We start from the raw sequence: 8437 nt of genomic DNA, 5'->3' as shown, positions 1-8437 counted from the left end.
TAACCGGTGGAAATACGTAACAAACGATGTCTTCAGGAGCATGTTGTCGAGCCGAAGCGGATTCTTCATTCAGGGTTTTAAATCCACAAGTCCGTCGTCCATGTCCTCATGCGGACTGAGACTGAATCTGGAGGCTGGAACTGTGCACGTCCATCATCCCTGGGCTCGCACGAGAGCTCAGGTATGAGCAGGTCGCAGAAAAGATGACGCTCACAGGCTCGCAGGTCCCCTCACAGACCGAGGGGACGCCGCGGGGCGCTTCAGCACCACGGACAGCGCCTAAGTTTTTGGGGTTTTTTTGAACTGCCCTCGCGCTCCGCAGCTCACTGTTTACGTCTCAGACCTGAATGTTGTTTATTCACGCACGCGGGGTTGGTCATCCTGCGGTGTAGCCTATACGACCCGCAGGTTTCTGGCACTTTCAGCTCAAGTGCACGCGCAGCATCCCATCATTAACCATCCGCGTGCCATCAGAGGAGGGAGCAGCACGATACGCCTCCCTGGGCCACCGCCACCACTCACACTGTAGCGTCTCCTGCTGCTTTAATATGTCAGTAGCAACGCCAGCAGCTAATATTTACCGCAATAGGATGAGGAGTGTTGATGTTACAGAGTGTTGTCATGTTGTGTTGAATGACAGAGACGTTCCTCAAGAGGGAATGGTTTCTATGTTGTAGCAGTATTTTACTATTGCTGTACTTCATTCACTCAACTTGTGGTTAAAAATGTCATAAGCATGAAGTGTTTTATTGAACCCCCCCCCCCCCCATGATGCACACAACCCAGCAGCACAGCAGCATGTTATCAGGAAGATGAATCATGTTGATAAGCTGAGTGCATTGCCTCATGGGACAAGCGTTTCGCGTCACGGTTGCTTGACTTCACAGGGAATCTGCCAGCACATGCAGGCTCCGAAGAAGAAGAACTCATCATACGTGTTATTATACAGCTGACAATGATGAGTCCGAAGATGAGTGGACATCAGATCACACAAATCTGATTTTTATTATGATAAAAGGAGCAAAATAACTCATGAAACAGAAGTGTGTTGCCCCCTTTCAAAACTTTATTCTTGTCTGTTAAATTAACCACTCAAAAGCTTTTAGTGGTCAAGAAAAGATTGCAACCCCCCCCCGCCCCCCGCGGTGTTGCCATGGTTTCTATGTGCTCACCAGTCCTGTGTGAGCCGGTGCAGACTGAGGCTTTTGTTGAAAAAAAAGATAATAATAAGACGTTTAAGGCAGATATTAGATATTGCAGTTACCATGACAGCTGTCTATTTGTTGGCTGACATTTCTGTGGCATTTATCGCAAGACCAGCTTTTCAGTTTTCTTCAACAAAGACACTGAGACGGTTAGCACTCGCTGCATTGACTCTATTCTTCTGTGTTGTGTTGTTTCCTAGATGTAAAGTCAGTTTACGATAGAGACTGACTGCTCTGTTTCTTTTCAACTTGTGTGTCAAAGTTTATTTCCCTTCCAGTTATTTATAGAGCTCATCTGTAATACAAAATCAATAGAGTTTTCTTGGTGCAAATGTCATCCTGCAGTTCAGTTAGAGTTACACAATGGCTTGTCTCATTGCAAAATAACCTGTTGTTCAAATAGAGACTGATTATGATATTGCCACAGGCAGTGTGAGACTCAAAATCAGGATAAAACTATTTTTGCAGTGGTGTGTGATTTGTGAACAAGGTGCTTAATTATAACTACACTCTTTCAAGTAAGTTGTGATGATTTTCAGAGGAGAGAGAGAGAAAGAGAGAGAGTTCTTGGCTCACACACAGCTATATCCCTGAGTCTACCATGCTGGGGATTTATATTCTTTGCCCCTTAAAAAATCCTCTTGCAGTCTTTTTTCAATCCTGTAAGATGTTAGTCTTCCTTGGATCCCACATTAAAGAGAAATACCAGCACTAGCCCTATAGTCGTAACATGAGCCAGAATGTATGCCAAGTCTTGGCAGCATTACGTACTTCCCTGTAGTCATAAATGACTTAAATCGCTGGTTCACATGTGTGTCCAGAGAAAAAAGTATTAGAGAACATAAAGTAAGTAGGTGGCTTGTTGGAATACAACATCAGTACAGATTATATACTCTCACTGTCACTGTGGATAAAATGGCAACATAAAAATAATCATTTTATTAATTAATCAACTCATTGAGGAACATCAAGAGCAAGAATGGGGGGAACGTCTGCTTCACTTTCTTTTCTTATAAATCTTTCAGCCATGAGATAACTCCCTCTGCAGTTACATGAGTCTATCTTCATCAAAATGCGTCCAGTAAAGGCAGCGGCGAAATGCGAGAGCTGCTGTGGTCTGTAGAATTAAGTGGGAATTAGTGAGTTTTCACAGGGTTTAAGCTTGGCGTACCTCATAATATTTTACATCTTCAGGCCTATAAAAGTAAGTGATGTCAGTGGGAAATAGAAAATATTTCATAATTGATCAAAGTGGCAGACACATTGGGGAATGATTTATAACAGCATTAAAAAGAGAATGTTGGAGAGGTAACCGAAGCTTCAATCACACTGCAGATTAAATTCCCACTTTATGCTGTAAGGAATTCAATGAACGGCTCACAATGGAACCAAAGTGATCTACACAAGCAGCGCTCAGGCTTATGGCTTTTTAATTTTGTATGGAAGCACTCAACATGTTCTGCTCTTCAATTCTGCTACTAATTTTGGAGCGAGTTGTTTGTTTTTAACATAATTGCCCGTCTGCACCAGTACCCCCTGCTCAGCTGTTCACTGCATGAGGGAAAGTATTCCTTCATTTTGTGTGTAACCTGGGAAAAACCACCGGAGTCCTGCTGAATGAATTCAATCTCTGTGCAGAAGTACACAGTTCACCACAATGGATGGATTTTCACTCTCTGTGTGGGAGCACCATTTGTGACTGATGATTTGTGTGACACTGTGTCAGGGCTACACTCCTGGGAACTCATGCACCCCTGCAGGTTTTGCAGTAATGAAACAGAGAATTTCTTTATTAGACTGTCAGTGAAATAGCGTGATTCTATATGATTAAAAATCAAGGCAAATTATGGACACTGAGTTCACAGGCAAAGGGCTGGAACGGCTGCAGAGCTGACGTATTGTCTCAGCGCGCCGAAGGTTATTCTTGCTCTGTGTTTCTCTCAATTGATGTGACGTCTTTCCATTCAGAGTCAGGTGTTGACTTCCTGGGTTTACAGTACATGTTGTATTTTATTATTCTGTATTGTCAATGTATATCTCGTTTGTTGCTGTCAAGTATATGTCTAAAAGTAGACATATATTTTCTCATGGTGTCAGCTTCCCATCACCTCATTATAATGAGACATTTTTGTGCTGTTGAGTTCATGGGATTTGAAAAGTGTCATCTGTGTGCTGACTGGGTAGTTCATTAAATCCTTTAAATCCTTAGTTTTTATTTCCTCTGAGACAGTAATTCCCAACCATTTTTGTCTGACATGTCCCCCACAGCTCTACCCTTCATGGACACCACCTGTCATGTTGATGTTATTTACCACTGTTGATTATATAAAAGGAGATATTGTCACAGTTATAGTGATCCTGCAATGGTGTGTGTGTGTGTGTGTGTGTGTGTGTGTGTGAAAACATATTTAGGCTTGGCCCTTTTTATCTCCCACTGTATACATTAAGGAATGTGTCACCTTCACATTACCGGACTCTCAAACACTTTAACATAGAAATAATTTAATGCAGGTGCCGTTTTAAAGAACTTGTTTTTAATGAATAAATTAAGCAAGTAAAAGTGCAGAAGGTCACCTTCAAACCTCCTCCAGGTTTTGAGCCCCATTTATCCCTACACCGCTTTACGTCGCATTTTTCTCTGTGTTGCCAAGTCATCGTTTCATTTCGAACACTTTCTAACAAGATCTCATGAGGACAGGGTTAAAAACAGACCAAAAATAACTTCACCTGGCAGGAGGAAAGACTGCAAATGTTAATTGCTTGGTGTTCAGTGCCCAGTAGAAGAACTTTATAAGTAATGAGAAGACAGAAAGATGGCAGGGAGGATTAAATAAGTGGCTGCATACCGACTGTTTATAGTTCATTCTCCTGATGACTCTCAGGTACTTACAGTGTCAGAGTGGAAACTGGATGCTGGATGACACCCTCCCAATGTTTAAAGAGTTTTCTGGCTTGGACACAAAGCAGTTCAATCACAAGAAAGTATGGCACGACTGGATAAAAGCATTGTGTATACCTCCTATGCTATACTGTACATAGTAAACTTCATATATTGAAGAAAGTATCAATGCAAAAGACAATTTTTTAACTTTTTAACTTTAGTTTTTGCGTTTTTCGCTCAAGAGCACATGTTAACTAAACATCTCACCTTCACTTTTATGTCGCATTCTTCTCGATTTCCCTCTTTTTTATGACACTGAATGTAAAAAAAAAAAAACAGGCAGAGAGAAAGCATAGTGGAAGAGACCGCCACCCAAGGTCAAAGCCACACATATGAATATTTACGCTGACATTTGGTACAGAACCCGCTATAGGAGAAGGAAGATGGTGACAGCAGGGATCTTAAATGGGCAGGAGCACTGCGCTGCATACTGATCGGGGATGATGAGCTGTGTCGTTGGTGAGCTAACAAAAGACTCATATGTCCACGACACAAGATATCAGTGTGTGAGGTGTAGCTGTAATGGAGCTTGGTGTTTTACTGTCCAGTAAAAGGTTTATGTGATTGTATGGAGTCAATTTAGCTGAGAGACAGACACTCGCACTCCTACCAGAATTCATTAATTCCTCGTCTGATTCTTCATTACTGACTATTCTCTTAAAACTAATCAGATCATTTTGTCCTGTAACGCTCATCAGTGGAGACGGAAGGTCTAAATGAACATTGAATGGTCACATTTCAGCCCACATCGCGTAGGCCAGCAGTATCCTCTCAGTTCTTTTTACTGCACCAGCGCACATGTAATTAAATGTCCCTGTAGTTACCGGTGCCCTTGACTCCTCATTGAGCACAATGGTGGTCTGTCACCAGATACATGTGTGGGGATTGGTGGGGTTCCTGCTAACCTCGCGGCTTTAAGGCTTCCTACGGTAAATGAGTTGACATAGACTCGTATATCAAGAAAAAATATCAATCTAGCAGATGGTTTCGTAAATCCATTCCAACCAGCCAAAGGAAAGGAAGCAGGCCTCCATAAATTGTGCCCCTGTGTGCAGATTTCTTTTGTATTGGCTTCATCAAAGAAAATTCCATTAGCTCGAATGGCCTCTGCATAAGACTTCATTTTGGTTAAAAAAAGGAGAATATAATCAGCCAACTGTATAGATCTATACAACATGAGCCAAGTAGAAAGTGCTCTCTTCTCTTTTTTTTGTCTGCATCATTTTCTTCTGTTTAATGTTTAACATTAAGTGCTCACTACTGACTAGAGAGAGCAATGTTTTTATTTCTGCTCCAAATGAATGAAGAAATATTATAACAAGCACGTGTTAATGCTTTTGTATGTCAGGCGTAGATAGTAGTTTGACATAATCCATTTGAGTTTTTCCCGCGTGCAGGTGTATTTGTGTTAAAGCCTGATAGCATTTGGCTAATCTGATTTGTTACTGGGTGTGGATATATATTTTTCAATCTATCTAATGTATAGTGTTATAAGTGCCACCACTATCCTGGCCATCTTCCTGTGGTGATAGCAGCAATAATAGATTTATTGGTCACTTGAGGCCGGCTGAACAAGCTATAAACACGACACTGACATGCTATCAATTTATAAACTCGATATGGCAAATGTGTAAGCAAACAGTTGCCTATTTACACACCCAGCAGACACCATTAGCATTCATTTGGAGTCGTGTTTCTGTCCACTTGGCGGATGTGCTGTAATTCCAATTTCCACTCTCCTTTTGGCTCTGTTTAGCTCTCCACCAGCTCCTGTGGGAAATATCTGTCTCTTTAGCTGCTAAATGCTTCACTGTGCTCACCAGCTTGTCGCTAACTTTGTAAGTCAGTCTGTTTGGTGCTGTTGAGCAATCCACCTGTGTTGTGTCCGAGTCATACCCTTTCCCCCCTCTCTCTTCTAAGAAACAGTTCAAATTAAGTTCAACAGTTCAGGTCAAGATGTACTTTAGGTGACGTGTCCCCCCAATGCGGGGCTAGACTTCACACCTTTATGAAACTGCTAAAACAGCAGTTGAAGGTACAGCCACATGCCTGTGGTTTCTGCACCTACGCTTGCAGTGAAAAACCGCGTGGAAAATGTATTTTGTGATCTTATGTGTTTTCACCCAATAGCTAAAGTGCTTGTGCAGAGGAAGACCTTTTATGGATCTCCGACCCCCAAGAACAGGGGGCAAAGGTTATAAAAGGAAGAGCAGAACAAAGGCTCAGGACTGGCTGACAAACTCTGCTTGGCTTCTCTTCGAGACTGCCTTTTTGGTCCCTCGGGGTCCTTGGTTGTTTGTGAGACTTTGTTACTTGGTTGTTATATTTTCTTCTTTTTGAACATTTTGTACCCATTTACTCTTTTGATAAAACTCCAATAAAACTGGGTTGTATTTTGTACATTCCAACCAAATTCCTGTGTTGCTCCTCTCTGAGATCATCTAAGTAGCCTCCCTCAGGTAAGAAGACTACTCTCCTTGAGATATGCCGACAGTAGATAATCATTTGACCTTGATTGGTGAAATTTGATGAAAGCTGCTGTGTTTATATTGCAATGTACAATATGGAAGGACATGTTGAATAGGTTCAGCTCAGTTGTCTGATGTTTTGCTGCTGCTGTGTTATGATTGGTGTTTTGCTGCTGTTGTATTATGTTTGGTGTTGAGGTTAAAATTTTCTGAATACTTGGGACACAGGGAGGGATTTCCTAAATTTATCTCTAAATTATAAATTAGGGTTAGGGCCTTCGAGGCAGGCCCAGTGTAAAACCAGGCGAGTGTCTGCCACCCTTCACTGTGGACCTTCCCCAGTATTGATCTTTTCCTTCAGGGTCTTACTGGGGTACCACCAATCTCCAAACACCTACCACACACAGATATTCCTGCTAATATCCGGTCATTGGCACATAGTCGACTATATAGGCCCTAGAGACGTGGTATTCCGGGAACGTAACTAGGCTCCCTAAGCAGGCTAAGACGGTCTTGCGTGTAGATTTTTGGAGTCCGTTTGAAAGGTCGTAGAACAGCCGTTACTCAGTGTAATATCCACGTTGGGTGGGGGTATCAGTTATAACATCTAAAAACCTCTTCAGTGCCGGACAGGAAGTGTACAGTGGATTAATCAGAGCTTTTTAGCTGACAACAGCTGTCTGCTGTGTCTGAAAACAACACTGAAGAGAGCGGAGGGAGTGATTGAAGAGTTAACTTAAAGATGCTAAAAGGTCTGTAGAGCATAAAGAAAATATGGCTGGCTCTACACACCCATCAATGAGCATCCTCTCTATTGATCTATTGATATTTCCTAAATAAATCCTTGGTACAGTGCTGTACTATATAGGTTATAAATGGCTTCACAGAGATATATTAGAATTTTAGTAACTCTTAACACATATTAAGAGAGATATTTTCATGTTTGAATCTAGTCTTGACTTAAACTTTCTTGTTTGAAGCAAGTCTTGACAGATTGATGTGTACAAAGATTTGTTTTTAATTTAAATTAAGGGAAGGAAATAAAGATTTATATTATGAGTTAAAAGATACCATAAATTAGATATTTTTTGAGGGACATCAGTTTTGCTCAGATTCATTTAGTGTGTATATAAGGCAAGTCATAAATGAAATCTGTGAATCATGTGAAATGTACACATTTAGTACATGAGTTTACAAGCCCTCTCGTCCATGTGTCATCCTCCAAATGCTCATTTTGCGAAACGTTTTGTGGACTTCTTCTGTCATCGTTTCAAGAGCCCTCACATCTGTTGGCCCAAACACTCTTGATTGATGGACCCCATTAAGTTGATGACATCAAAGCCCAGGAGAGAAAGCATGTTTATGAGGAGCACAATCCCAATTGAACGCCATTGAAAAAAGCAACATTACTGGAAGATGAAAGCACATCTCTTTTCATCTGCGGTGATGTGGTCTTTTTTTTTTTTTTTATTATTATCTCAGAGGACAGCGCAGGGTTATCCTCTCAAGATGCTAATGATGTGTTGCCTTCTGCGGGGATCAGTCATCAATCTGTTTACGAGCCGCCGTTTCCCGTCATTATTCCTCGAAGGCAGCAGTGATGAACAGACGGAGGGTAGAGGGTGATTAGGCCTCCCAACCTTTACCCCACATGTCTTGTCGTCTTGTGTCAACATCAAGGCTCGTTTCAAGGTGAGGCTGCTTATCAGTCAGTGTGAGACATATTAGTAGTAGTTCCCTCAGTTCATCAGCTGACAGACTGATGTTATTATCATCTGTGCCTGTGGGGTATAGCTTTTGAAAGCTGTGAGCAAATATTAGCT

This window comes from Enoplosus armatus, chromosome 19, assembly GCF_043641665.1.
Source record: "Enoplosus armatus isolate fEnoArm2 chromosome 19, fEnoArm2.hap1, whole genome shotgun sequence".
Classification (NCBI taxonomy): Eukaryota; Metazoa; Chordata; class Actinopteri; order Centrarchiformes; family Enoplosidae; genus Enoplosus; species Enoplosus armatus.
The sequence above is the reverse complement of the archived record's forward strand: the minus strand, read 5'-3'. Positions refer to the sequence as shown.